Raw genomic sequence first — 13,734 nt, 5'->3', positions numbered from 1 at the left:
TAGTGTGCTTATGCTTTATGATATATGTAAAAATTGCTTGTATTAATAAGTATTTTTTTTATGAATCTAACTCTTGTCTATTTTACAGTATAAAAACACAAAATGGATAGACAACCCAATATTTTAAGAGACCTACCCGGAGACATGATTGATGAAATCTTGTCTAGAGTCGGTCAGAATTCTTCGGCACAACTATTTAAGGCGAGATCAGTTTGTAAGACATTCGAAGAACGTTCCAAGAATGCCTTGGTTTATAAAAGGCTTTCGTTCGAAAGATGGGGGATATCACATTGGGAAATCCATAAGTTACGATGTGTTTACTTTGACGCATATATTACGGGGAACCCAAATGCTATTTTACGCAATGGGTTAAGAAATTATTTTGACTCAATATATCCAAATATTGGACTTCGTGATTTAGAAAAAGCGGCTAACATGCAACATAAAGAAGCATGTTATGCTTACGGATTAGTAATGTTCGCTTCTCACCAAAGTGAGAACAAGAACATCGGGCGACAACTATTAAACAAAACGTTCCCACAAGTGACGGAGTCGGTAATTGGGGTAAGAAATGAGGTTTTTAGATTATTACGGGACTGTTGGACATTACGTAACCCTCGTCCCTTTAACGACGTTACAACACGCTGTCTTATCAACGGCCATAACGGTTATGTTCCACAAGACCAAGGATGGGAAGTAGTCCTAGTAAAACCAGAATGCATGACTTGTTTCTGGACGTATGAATTACGTGTTTTTATTGCCTTTACTAAACGACTTGTGTACTAGCTAGAATTATCTTCACAACTATCTTGTATCAAAGTTATTGTGTGCTATATTTCATGCTTTATGTAAAATAAGCGGTATTGTAAGTTTGTAAAATATTGTATAAAAGTTTGAACGCGAAATATTATTATAATCAGTTTTTCATATAGAATTGTAGTAGTTGAATTGTATATTAGCTACTAAGTATGAACTTAACGGGTAGGTACTACCCGAATTTAAACTTATAAAACGCTAATATGAAGAAAAAGCTTTTATAAATGAGTTCATATTATGCTACGAAATACTATTAACTACTCTTAATATTCTGTATGATTAACTTGTTCTATTTGACTATTTTGAAGGAAATGGCACCGACTACTCGACACACCGTGAATATGAATGAAGAGGAATTCCGTACTTTTCTAGCTTCAAACATAGCCGCAGTACAGGCTGCGCTACATACCAACAATAACCTTGGATCTAGCAGTACAGGAAATCGTGTAGGATGCACCTACAAAGAATTCACTGCCTGCAAACCTTTGGAATTCGATGGAACCGAAGGACCGATCGGATTGAAACGGTGGATCGAGAAGGTCGAATCGGTGTTTGCCATAAGTAAGTGTACTGAAGAGGACAAAGTGAAGTACGCTACGCATACCTTCACAGGTTCTGCGTTAACATGGTGGAATACCTATCTAGAGCAAGTGGGACAAGACGATGCGTACGCACTACCGTGGTCAGCATTCAAGCACTTGATGAACGAGAAGTACCGTCCCAGAACCGAGGTCAATAAGCTCAAGACAGAACTTAGAGGGTTACGAACCCAAGGATTTGATATTACCACGTACGAAAGACGATTCACAGAATTGTGCCTATTGTGTCCGGGAGCATTCGAAGATGAGGAAGAGAAGATCGACGCATTTGTGAAAGGATTACCGGAAAGAATCCAAGAAGATATAAGTTCACACGAGCCCGCCTCTATACAACAGGCATGTAGAATGGCTCACAAACTAGTGAACCAGATTGAAGAAAGAATTAAAGAACAGACTGCTGAAGAGGCCAATGTGAAGCAAGTCAAAAGAAAGTGGGAGGAAAACGGTGATAAGAATCACCAATACAACAACAACAGCAATTACAACAATAATCGCAACAATTATCCCAACAATCGCAACATCAATCGCAACTACAACAAACGGCCCAACAACAACAACAACAACAACAACAACAACAGCAACAGCAACTACAACAATCATCCCAACAACAATAGTAACCGCAACAACAACAACAATCAGAAGCAGCTATGCCAAAGGTGTGAAAAGTATCACTCGGGGTTCTGCACCAAATTTTGCAACAAGTGTAAAAGAAATGGTCATAGCGCGGCGATGTGTGAGGTCTACGGACCAGGGATTAATAGAACAAAAGGAACAAATGGTGTCGGAATGAGTAATGGCGGAGCAAGTAGTGTCGGAGCAAGTTATGCCAATGTAGTTTGTTATAAATGTGGAAAACCGGGCCACGTTATTAGAAATTGCCCGAACCAGGAGAACACGAATGGACAAGGCCGTGGAAGAGTTTTCAATATTAATGCGGCAGAGGCACAAGAAGACCCAGAGCTTGTTACGGGTACGTTTCTTATTGACAATAAATCTGCTTACGTTTTATTTGATTCGGGTACGGATAGAAGCTATATGAGTAGAGATTTTTGTGCTAAATTAAGTTGTCCATTGACGCCTTTGGATAGTAAATTTTTACTCGAATTAGCAAATGGTAAATTAATTTCAGCAGATAATATATGTCGGAATCGAGAAATTAAACTGGTTAGCGAAACATTTAAGATTGATTTGATACCAGTAGAGTTAGGGAGTTTTGATGTGATAATCGGTATGGACTGGTTGAAAGAAGTGAAAGCAGAGATCGTTTGTTACAAAAATGCAATTCGCATTATACGAGAAAAAGGAAAACCCTTAATGGTGTACGGAGAAAAGGGCAACACGAAGCTACATCTCATTAGTAATTTGAAGGCACAAAAACTAATAAGAAAAGGTTGCTATGCTGTTCTAGCACACGTCGAGAAAGTACAAACTGAAGAAAAGAGCATCAATGATGTTGCCATTGCAAAAGAATTTCCCGATGTATTTCCGAAAGAATTACCGGGATTACCCCCACATCGATCCGTTGAATTTCAAATAGATCTTGTACCAGGAGCTGCACCAATAGCTCGTGCTCCTTACAGACTCGTACCCAGCGAGATGAAAGAACTGCAAAGCCAATTACAAGAACTTTTAGAGCGTGGTTTCATTCGACCAAGCACATCACCGTGGGGAGCTCCTGTTTTGTTTGTCAAGAAGAAAGATGGTACATTCAGGTTGTGTATCAACTACCGAGAGTTGAACAAACTTACCATCAAGAACCACTACCCACTACCGAGAATCGACGACTTATTTGATCAACTACAAGGCTCGTCTGTTTATTCAAAGATTGACTTACGTTCCGGGTATCATCAAATGCGGGTGAAAGAAGATGATATTCCAAAGACTGCTTTCAGAACACGTTACGGTCATTACGAGTTTATGGTCATGCCATTTGGTTTAACTAATACACCAGCTGTGTTCATGGACCTTATGAACCGAGTGTGTGGACCATACCTTGACAAGTTTGTCATTGTTTTCATTGATGACATACTTATTTACTCAAAGAATGACCAAGAACACGGTGAACATTTGAGAAAGGTGTTAGAAGTATTGAGGAAGGAAGAATTGTACGCTAAGTTTTCAAAATGTGCATTTTGGTTGGAAGAAGTTCAATTCCTAGGTCACATAGTGAACAAAGAAGGTATTAAGGTGGATCCGGCAAAGATAGAAACTGTTGAAAAGTGGGAAACCCCGAAAACTCCGAAACACATACGCCAGTTTTTAGGACTAGCTGGTTACTACAAAAGGTTCATCCAAGACTTTTCCAGAATAGCAAAACCCTTGACTGCATTAACGCATAAAGGGAAGAAATTTGAATGGAATGATGAACAAGAGAAAGCGTTTCAGTTATTGAAGAAAAAGCTAACTACGGCACCTATATTGTCATTGCCTGAAGGGAATGATGATTTTGTGATTTATTGTGACGCATCAAAGCAAGGTCTCGGTTGTGTATTAATGCAACGAACGAAGGTGATTGCTTATGCGTCTAGACAATTGAAGATTCACGAACAAAATTATACGACGCATGATTTGGAATTAGGCGCAGTTGTTTTTGAATTAAAGACTTGGAGGCACTACTTATATGGTGTTAAAAGTATTATATATACCGACCACAAAAGTCTTCAACACATATTTAATCAGAAACAACTGAATATGAGGCAGCGTAGGTGGATTGAATTATTGAATGATTACGACTTTGAGATTCGTTACCACCCGGGGAAGGCAAATGTGGTAGCCGATGCCTTGAGCAGGAAGGACAGAGAACCCATTCGAGTAAAATCTATGAATATAATGATTCATAATAACCTTACTACTCAAATAAAGGAGGCGCAACAAGGAGTTTTAAAAGAGGGAAATTTAAAGGATGAAATATCCAAAGGATCGGAGAAGCATCTTAATATTCGGGAAGATGGAACCCGGTATAGGGCTGAAAGGATTTGGGTACCAAAATTTGGAGATATGAGAGAAATGGTACTTAGAGAAGCTCATAAAACCAGATACTCAATACATCCTGGAACGGGGAAGATGTACAAGGATCTCAAGAAACATTTTTGGTGGCTGGGTATGAAAGCCGATGTTGCTAAATACGTAGGAGAATGTTTGACGTGTTCTAAGGTCAAAGCTGAGCATCAGAAACCATCAGGTCTACTTCAACAACCCGAAATCCCGGAATGGAAATAGGAAAACATTACCATGGATTTCATCACTAAATTGCCAAGGACTGCAAGTGGTTTTGATACTATTTGGGTAATAGTTGATCGTCTCACCAAATCAGCACACTTCCTGCCAATAAGAGAAGATGACAAGATGGAGAAGTTAGCATGACTGTATTTGAAGGAAGTCATCTCCAGACATGGAATACCAATCTCTATTATCTCTGATAGGGATGGCAGATTTATTTCAAGATTCTGGCAGACATTACAGCAAGCATTAGGAACTCGTCTAGACATGAGTACTGCCTATCATCCACAAACTGATGGGCAGAGCGAAAGGACGATACAAACACTTGAAGACATGCTACGAGCATGTGTTATTGATTTCAGAAACAGTTGGGATCGACATCTACCGTTAGTAGAATTTTCCTACAACAACAGCTACCATTCAAGCATTGAGATGGCGCCGTTTGAAGCACTTTATGGTAGAAAGTGCAGGTCTCCGATTTGTTGGAGTGAAGTGGGGGATAGACAGATTACGGGTCCGGAGATTATACAAGAAACTACCGAGAAGATCATCCAAATTCAACAACGGTTGAAAACCGCCCAAAGTCGACAAAAGAGCTACGCTGACATTAAAAGAAAAGATATAGAATTTGAAATTGGAGGGATGGTCATGCTTAAAGTTGCACCTTGGAAAGGCGTTGTTCGATTTGGTAAACGAGGGAAATTAAATCCAAGGTATATTGGACCATTCAAGATTATTGATCGTGTCGGACCAGTAGCTTACCAACTTGAGTTACCTCAACAACTCGTGGCTGTACATAACACTTTCCACGTCTCGAATTTGAAGAAATGTTTTGCTAAAGAAGATCTCACTATTCCGTTAGATGAAATCCAAATCATCGAAAAACTTCAATTCATCGAAGAACCCGTCGAAATAATGGATCGTGAGGTTAAAAGACTTAAGCAAAACAAGATATCAATTGTTAAGGTTCGATGGAATGCTCGTAGAGGACCCGAGTTCACTTGGGAGCGTGAAGATCAGATGAAGAAGAAATACCCGCATCTATTTCCAGAAGATTCGTCAACACCTTCAACAGCTTAAAATTTCGGGACGAAATTTATTTAACGGGTAGGTACTGTAGTGACCCGAACTTTTCCATGTTTATATATATTAATTGAGATTGATATTTACATGATTAAATGTTTCCAACATGTTAAGCAATCAAACTTATTAAGACTTGATTAATTGAAATAGGTTTCATATAGACAATTGACCACCCAAGTTGACCGGTGATTCACGAACGTTAAAACTTGTAAAAACTATATGATGACATATATATGGTTATATATATAGTTAACATGATATTATGATAAGTAAACATATCATTAATTATATTAACAATGAACTACATATGTAAAAACAAGACTACTAACTTAATGATTTTGAAACGAGACATATATGTAACGATTATCGTTGTAACGACATTTAATGTATATATATCATATTAAGAGATATTCATACATCATAATATCATGATAATATAATAATTTAAAATCTCTTTTGATATTATAAACATTGGGTTAACAACATTTAACAAGATCGTTAACCTAAAGGTTTCAAAACAACATTTACATGTAACGACTAACGATGACTTAACGACTCAGTTAAAATGTATATACATGTAGTGTTTTAAAATGTATTCATACACTTTTGAAAGATTTCAAGACACTTATCAAAATACTTCTACTTAACAAAAATGCTTACAATTACATCCTCGTTCAGTTTCATCAACAATTCTACTCGTATGCACCCGTATTCGTACTCGTACAATACACAGCTTTTAGATGTATGTACTATTGGTATATACACTCCAATGATTAGCTCTTTGTAGCCCATGTGAGTCACCTAACACATGTGGGAACCATCATTTGGCAACTAGCATGAAATATCTCATAAAATTACAAAAATATGAGTAATCATTCATGACTTATTTACATGAAAACAAAATAACATATCCTTTATATCTAATCCATACACCAAAGACCAAAAACACCTACAAACACTTTCATTCTTCAATTTTATTCATCTAATTGATCTCTCTCAAGTTCTATCTTCAAGTTCTAAGTGTTCTTCATAAATTCCAAATGTTCTAGTTTCATAAAATCAAGAATACTTTCAAGTTTGCTAGCTCACTTCCAATCTTGTAAGGTGATCATCCAACCTCAAGAAATCTTTGTTTCTTACAGTAGGTTATCATTCTAATACAAGGTAATAATCATATTCAAACTTTGGTTCAATTTCTATAACTATAACAATCTTATTTCAAGTGATGATCTTACTTGAACTTGTTTTCGTGTCATGATTCTGCTTCAAGAACTTCGAGCCATCCAAGGATCCATTGAAGCTAGATCCATTTTTCTCTTTTCCAGTAGGTTTATCCAAGGAACTTAAGGTAGTAATGATGTTCATAACATCATTCGATTCATACATATAAAGCTATCTTATTCGAAGGTTTAAACTTGTAATCACTAGAACATAGTTTAGTTAATTCTAAACTTGTTCGCAAACAAAAGTTAATCCTTCTAACTTGACTTTTAAAATAAACTAAACACATGTTCTATATCTATGTGATATGCTAACTTAATGATTTAAAACCTGGAAACACGAAAAACACCGTAAAACCGGATTTACGCCGTCGTAGTAACACCGCGGGCTGTTTTGGGTTAGTTAATTAAACACTATGATAAACTTTGATTTAAAAGTTGTTATTCTGAGAAAATTATTTTTATTATGAACATGAAACTATATCCAAAAATTATGGTTAAACTCAAAGTGGAAGTATGTTTTCTAAAATGGTCATCTAGACGTTGTTCTTTCGACTGAAATGACTACCTTTACAAAAACGACTTGTAACTTATTTTTCCGACTATAAACCTATACTTTTTCTGTTTAGATTCATAAAATAGGGTTAAATATGAAATCATAGCAATTTGATTCACTCAAAACGGATTTAAAATGAAGAAGTTATGGGTAAAACAAGATTGGATAATTTTTCTCATTTTAGCTACGTGAAAATTGGTAACAAATCTATTCCAACCATAACTTAATCAACTTGTATTGTATATTATGTAATCTTGAGATACCATAGACACGTATACAATGTTTCGACCTATCATGTCGACACATCTATATATATTTCGGAACAACCATAGACACTCTATATGTGAATGTTGGAGTTAGCTATACAGGGTTGAGGTTGATTCCAAAATATATATAGTTTGAGTTGTGATCAATACTGAGATACGTATACACTGGGTCGTGGATTGATTCAAGATAATATTTATCGATTTATTTCTGTACATCTAACTGTGGACAACTAGTTGTAGGTTACTAACGAGGACAGCTGACTTAATAAACTTAAAACATCAAAATATATTAAAAGTGTTGTAAATATATTTTGAACATACTTTGATATATATGTATATATTGTTATAGGTTCGTGAATCAACCAGTGGCCAAGTCTTACTTCCCGACGAAGTAAAAATCTGTGAAAGTGAGTTATAGTCCCACTTTTAAAATCTAATATTTTTGGGATGAGAATACATGCAGGTTTTATAAATGATTTACAAAATAGACACAAGTACGTGAAACTACATTCTATGGTTGAATTATCGAAATCGAATATGCCCCTTTTTATTAATTTTGGTAATCTAAGAATTAGGGAACATACACCCTAATTGACGCGAATCCTAAAGATAGATCTATCGGGCCCAACAAGCCCCATCCAAAGTACCGGATGCTTTAGTACTTCGAAATTTATATCATATCCGAAGGGTGTCCCGGAATGATGGGGATATTCTTATATATGCATCTTGTTAATGTCGGTTACCAGGTGTTCACCATATGAATGATTTTTATCTCTATGTATGGGATGTGTATTGAAATATGAAATCTTGTGGTCTATTATTATGATTTGATATATATAGGTTAAACCTATAACTCACCAACATTTTTGTTGACGTTTTAAGCATGTTTATTCTCAGGTGATTATTAAGAGCTTCCGCTGTCGCATACTTAAATAAGGACGAGATTTGGAGTCCATGCTTGTATGATATTGTATAAAAACTGCATTCAAGAAACTTATTTTGTTGTAACATATTTGTATTGTAAACCATTATGTAATGGTTGTGTGTAAACAGGATATTTTAGATTATCATTATTTGATAATCTACGTAAAGCTTTTTAAACCTTTATTGATGAAATAAAGGTTATGGTTTGTTTTAAAATGAATGCAGTCTTTGAAAAACGTCTCATATAGAGGTCAAAACCTCGCAACGAAATCAATTAATATGGAATGTTTTTAATCAATAAGAACGGGACATTTCAGGTAATAGCACGATTTGATTTGTCAAATTACCAGAATATCTGAAAAAGACCGAATCATCAAGAAAAATATTTTCTTTATATGTTTAGAGGTTAAATACAATGTAAGAGTCGTGTAACATGGCAAATGATGATTATAAAGTCTATGAATCATCATCTTCCATTAAAAATTCAGCATGACTTACTGTAATATAATCACGTTGGCCTGACGTCATTATATTATACTAACTCATGCTTCAATTCCCAACACTACTTCAAATCATTCATAATTTAAACTTGAATTTTACAGAATATAGAAAATAAAACAGTTTCCTTTATGATGTGATAAAGATATCGCAAGGAGACAATTAATTGCGGTCAAGAATCGTTATGAAGATATCTTCAGAAATATAGAGGATATTTATAACGAAAGATACGGTGATATCTTAGAATTTCTAAGATCCAATGACGAGGAAAATTCTTCTGTTTCCTCTGCATTTAATGCTACCATATCTGAATCATTGGTTATCAATCCGAGATGGTTTCAAGAAATTTTATTTTTAGATGATTAAACGCTGATTGTAATCGTCAACGGATCTAATGGTTAACGAATAGGCGTTGTTGATTTCAAAAGTAATGAATGATAATTTCGGTGGGTTGATGTGATAATTCATCACAGAATATGAATGAATACAATTCATGAGAATCAGAATTGAAGAATGTACAATGTAACATATTAATGTGATATATAAATATTTCTAGGGTATTACCTACCCGTTAAAACATTTTCACAATTAACAGTTTGTACAAAAGAGTTTTAATTACAGTCTTTATGAAAATATACATACATATATATTTTCCTTCAGATGTAATCATGGATTTAATGAGTTAGTATAATATTAAATTCATTTGATTTAAGGTTGAAACGAGAATGAATAATCTCCAAAACCTTAGAGATTTCATAATTGTCGCGAAATATTTCGCTAATGAAGTTATGAATCAATACATTCATCGTTACACTTGATTTATTATGAAATGGAGTTTATTGTGTTGAAGCAGTGATTAACAATTGTTAAGTCATTAACAAAGGGTGTACATCATAGCATATTAGTGATATGAATTAACCAAGTAGTACATACTAGTTGAGATTCACAATTAATTGCTTAGTACGACAAGATTTATTATTGTTCCAAATCATATATATATAAGGTATACATATATAATTCTTCATGAAGAATGAGTCAATACATCTTAACTCATTATTACTAATATTCCTTGGTATCTATGGGCGTATGATGTTGATATTTGAGGTACTGAGTGTGATGTTGAGGCGTGGGATGCGGATGTTGTTGTTGATGAAGCTGATGCTGTTGGTGGTGATGTTGATGGTACTGTTGGTACTGGTGGTGATGCTGGTTATGCTGCTGGTGCTGCTGATGCTTGTAGAATTTGCACCATATTCTCCAGAGCCACCACTCGAGCGCGAAGCTCATTGACTTCTTCTACTATTCCGGGATGATTGGCGGTTGGAACAAGGGGGTGAATAAGATCTAGAATCTTCGATATTATATATTCGTGACTGGATACCCTGGAAAGAAGAGAGAAAATGGTGTTTCGGACTGGTTCGTCGGTAAGCGCCTCAGGTTCTTCGCCAAGAGGTGAATTTGGTTGGTGGAAGGGATCACCTTCTTCTTGCCTCCATTGATTGAGTCGGCTACGAACCCATCCCCAATTCATCCAGAATAGATGATGGCTGATTGGTTCGTTTGTTCCGGTTACGCTGCCGTTGGAGCTCGAGGAGTTCGAGAAATTCATATTATGTGTTTGAAATAGGGTTTGATATGAAATGGGTATTGAATACTGAATGATATATTCGTCTCCTTGAATACGTATTTATAGCAAAAAGATTTCCGTAATTTATGGAGGAAATTTAGGAAAAGTGGTAGACAAGGTCTATTGGGATAGATATGATAAGATATGATTTGTCTATACTCCAATAATGGTAGTATGACGTGTCGAGATTATAAAACGATAAGTATGTAATCTAATAATCTTTCGATTAAAGACTTTTAATTCGTATACTGTGATAACCCAATGACATTTTCCGGTTCGCAAACCGATGCATAAAGGTATAAGGAATATAGGTACGTGATATAACAGGGAGTTATATACGTTTGAGTATGAATAGTAACAATTATATGAGTTTCAAAAATCATGGATAATATTTCATGTAATACATATGTAATACACAAAACCATGATAGATGACATAGGAATGTCAAGAATTACATAAATCATGGTGTCACATTAAAATGCGGTGGCGTAATTGGATAATACTTAGGGAAGTGAGCAGAGTTCTTAGGTTGGCTCGGCATTCTAAGTGAAGTTTCTAAAGTATAGAGTAGCATTTAACAGTTAAAGGCAACAAGTAAAGGCACTACGGTCAAGGAAAGTTGTAGTCCTACATTGCTAAGGTACCTAATTGTATAAGGCACACATAAAATGCAATCCTGGTTCTCTACAACAACCTGCTCTGATACCAATTTGTCACACCCCCAAATAGGGCCTGGAATATTTGTCACTAATTATATCAAATCACAGTTGTATAAACGAGAACGACTCTACATGAGACGTTTTGTTGAGTTTGCAGCAGAAGATAAATATGTCTTTAATTGATATGATATGTAATGAAGACTCCAAGCATAGCAAGCAATCATCATCAAAGCAGTAGATATACAGCGGAAGCAATATTTAAGTACCTGAGAATAAACATGCTTAAAAAGTCTACACGAGGTTGAGTGAGTTCATAGGTTTGTCATAAATAATGATTTTAGTAATAGTGTTAGACCACAAGATTTGTTTTTCATAAGTAGATCACTCAGATCCAGTCAAGTTGATCTCCCGCAGGATCAAAAAGTTATGCCAGTGCGTGATATTTAGACTAAACGTTGTTTTCCCCGTGACAAGTTGTTCTGTCCTTGTCGTTTTAATTTCATTATCAAGTAACACAAAGACTTAGTCAAATGTATCGGGGACGTTACTCCCGATAGGCCTATCCCCAATAATTAAGAATGTCGCAGCAATTAAAAATATCACTGTAGGGACTTAGTCGGACATAGCCGGGTATAGCATAGTTTAACAGTTTGTACTGATATTTAGACTAAACTTTCAAGTTTGCCCCGTAACAAGTTATCGTTTATACTTGTCGGTTGGGGACTTGCTGGTTATAGCCTAACATATCACAGTTTAATAGTTGGTACTTGTATTTAGACTAGACTTTCAAGTTTTCCCCGTAACAAGTTATCGTTTATACTTGTCGATTGGGGACTTGCTGGTCATAGCCCAACATATCACAGTTTAATAGTTGATACATGTAAAACAGTTATAAAAGTTGTGCATGTATTCTCAGCCCAAAAATATAGATAAAAAGAGAGCTATGAAAACTCACGAAAAATCAGTTTTAGTATTTGTATTCATTTCATAAAAATAGTTATAATAGTTGCGCATGTATTCTCAGCCCAAAAATGTAAAGAGTAAAAGGGAGCATATGAAAACTCACGAAAAATCAGTTTTAGTATTTGTATTCATTTCATAAAAACAGTTATAAAAGTAGCGCATGTATTCTCAGCCCAAAAATGTAAAGAGTAAAAGGGAGCATATGAAAACTCACGAAAAATCAGTTTTAGTATTTGTATTCATTTCATAAAAACAATTATAAAAGTAGCGCATGTATTCTCAGCCCAAAATTGTAAAGAGTAAAAGGGAGCATATGAAAACTGGCGAAAAATCAGTTTTAGTATTTGTATTCATTTCATAAAAACAGTTATAAAAGTAGCATGTATTCTCAGCCCAAAAATGTAAAGAGTAAAAGGGAGCATATGAAAACTCACGAAAAATCAGTTTTAGTATTTGTATTCATTTCATAAAAACAGTTATAAAAGTAGCGCATGTATTCTCAGCCAAAAAATGTAAAGAGTAAAAGGGAGCATATGAAAACTCACATTAAATAGCAGTTGAAGTATTCCACGCAAGAAGGAAAGTAAAGCAAGTAAGTGATCTGGATATCAACCTTGAGGTATAACGTTTGATTAGTTAATGTCTAACTTGACATAAAGTATGTTTATTAATATAGCAACTATATTGACAGTGACGGTTTTTGAGAAAAGTTCCTATTTCTCAAAAGTTTCTATTTTTGGAAACCTACTATTTATGAAAAACTTCCACTTATAGTAAGCTTCTAGTTTAAGAATGTTCGGGTTATAATTCTTAACAAAGATGTTGTACAATCTCACCCAAACTTCGTCGCGAACATGCAAGTCACTCGAATGATCTATTGTTACCGAGCAACCCAGGATCTCTTCACCAGAATCTAAGTCTTGGCATTCAAGATCCACAAGCGTCCCATAATGGTAACAAGGATCACCCTAGGCCACAAGTAGCGGTGATGTTTGTAGTCTTTGTATGCTATCTTTAATTATAACCTTCACGTTAGGTGCGTATATACATATATATTCATTAATTCGATTTTAATTATAACTCCTATATATTAATTCATAAAAATACCTTTATAATTTTTAGTAACATATATTACTAATTATAACATGTTATTTATTTTAATTTTAATTGCATATAATTTATAACATTATTTACATGTTTCGATAAAAAAAATAAACCGAAGTAAATAGTAAAAAGTAAAAAGTAAAAAGTAAAAAGTAAGAAAAGAATACTTACTAGTAGTAATTCTTCAAAGAGAGAATGAG

Source organism: Rutidosis leptorrhynchoides, chromosome 6, assembly GCF_046630445.1.
Source record: "Rutidosis leptorrhynchoides isolate AG116_Rl617_1_P2 chromosome 6, CSIRO_AGI_Rlap_v1, whole genome shotgun sequence".
Taxonomy (NCBI): Eukaryota; Viridiplantae; Streptophyta; class Magnoliopsida; order Asterales; family Asteraceae; genus Rutidosis; species Rutidosis leptorrhynchoides.
Note: the sequence above shows the minus strand (reverse complement) of the source record.